Source organism: Aquarana catesbeiana, linkage group LG03 (assembly GCF_042186555.1).
Source record: "Aquarana catesbeiana isolate 2022-GZ linkage group LG03, ASM4218655v1, whole genome shotgun sequence".
NCBI lineage: Eukaryota > Metazoa > Chordata > Amphibia > Anura > Ranidae > Aquarana > Aquarana catesbeiana.
The window spans coordinates 175,626,079-175,628,330 of record NC_133326.1 but is presented as its reverse complement, the minus strand read 5'-3'; positions in this window follow the sequence as shown (position 1 = coordinate 175,628,330).

Genomic DNA, 2,252 nt, shown 5'->3' with positions numbered 1-2,252 from the left:
AAACGTGACCTGTTGGGGCGCCTTGAGGACTGGAGCTGAGAAACACTGATCTATGGTCATCAAACCAGAAATAATGTATATTAGGAGAATGGAAAGGTCTTATTTAAAAATGCCATTAACATGTTGATGGGGGGGGGGGGGTGCAGTGGTAGGGAGTAATCAGGGAAGGCAAATATGAGACAGGACCTAATCTTTAACATTCCCACAGCAGCTGGAAATGAAAGATCTATATATTTCCAAAAAACAAACACTCTGAGGGTCACAATACACATTCTGCACCTGTGTAACCCCAAGATAAATTATATCAGTCTACACAAATCATATCTTTTTTTGTATTGCCTCACCCCTCTTTACTTCCACCCTCCAGTCATTTACATTCCACAAGAAGACACCCTGTCTTGAGGACAGGAACTTTTTAAAATGTTTAGGCCCCACCCACCCATCCCTGGGCCAAGTAACGAACCATAGATAGAGAAAAGCTTCTCAAAAACATTGTGATAGCTTGAACAACACTTTTCAAACAAAATACAAAACTTATTTATAAAAATTAAACTCTGTGACACATCTAATTTCCACATTTTGTACAAAAAGAAAGAAACTTGCCAGAGATGTTGTCTGCAATATGCTGCACAGGAAGTCAAATCTGGACAACAAACAGCAAACCATACAGTAACAGCCCAATCATCACTTTTTTTATTATATATTTTTATTATATAATTATTTGGAGTTAATTATATTGATTGATTTACTTCGCTCACAATATTAAGAAATAAACAGCCTCACGGTCTTTTGTTGTTGCTCAGATATAAGCAAACACTGCAAAGAAAGAAAATCTTACTGATGTATCAAGGAAATATACAGTAAAACAGTTATTTTTAACCACTTCAGACCCAGAAGGATTTGGCCCCTTCCTGGCCAGGCCATTTTTTTGCTATACGGCACAGAGTCACTTTAACTGACAATTGCATGGTCGTGTGACATTGTACCCAAATAAAATGTATGTGCTTTTTTTCCCAGAAATAGAGCTTTCTTTTGGTGGTATCTGATCACCTCTGCCGGTTTTTATTTTTTGTGCTATAAAAAAAAGAGCGACAATTTTGCAAAAAACACAATATTTTGTAATTTTTGCTATAGTAAATATCCCAATTAAAAAAAAAATGTCCTCAGTTTAGGCAGATATGTATTCTTCTACATATTTTTGGTAAAAAAAAAATGCAACAAGCGTATATTGATTGCTTTGCACAAAAGTTATGGCGTCTACAAAATAGGGGATAGATTTATGTTATTTTTATTATTATTTTTTTTTTTTACTAGTAATGGTGGCAATCTGCGACTTTTATCAGGACTGCGACAATGCGGCGGACAGATCAGACACTTTTGACACTATTTTGGGACCATTGTTATTTATACAGTTATCAGAGATAAAAATAGCCATTGATTACTGTATAAATGACACTGGCAGGGAAGGGGTTAACACTAGGTGCGATCAAGGGGTTAACTGTGTTCCCTGGGTGTGTTCTAACTGTAGGGGGATGGGACTGACTAGGGGAGGCGAGAAATCAGTGTTCATACTTAGTATGAACACGCAATATGTCGCCTCTCCCCTGAGAGAACCAGGATTTGCGTGTTTACACACACAGATCCCGTTTCCTGCTCTGTCACGGGTGATCATGGGTACCCGGTGGTCATCGCGCCTGCCGGGTACACGCATCGGCTCCGGGGACACACGGTGGGTGCATGCGTGCACCTGCTGTGACGTTTCAAAGGAGCAACGTACAGCTATGGCGATTTGCCCAGCCGAGCCAACCTGCTGCAGTATAACTGCGGTGGCTGGTTGGTTAGTGGGTAGAAAAGAAAGTCTAAATTTGAACAGCCATTGAGGCTGGTATGCTAAAGGAGATCAAAATCTTCACTGCAAAAAGCAGATAACTTTTTATTAATTTTATTTGCTCTGATTGGGTTTTTTAAGGCAGCAAATAAATACTCTTGTGCACAAGTGTGTTGATCGGATGAACTAATGTTAAAAAGAATAATCAAGAAAAGGAATAAAGAAAAGAGGGCGCCCCAGCCCTGTGCATTATCATTAGTAAATGTATTTATTTATTTACATGTTTGTGAGTAGTTTTTAATCTGTTTTTATAAATACATTTACTAAGGATAATTCACAAGGCTGGTGCGCCCTCTTTTCTTTATTCCTTTTCTGTTTTTTTTTTTAAAGGAATACAGCTACAATTTATTGACTAAAGATTTTC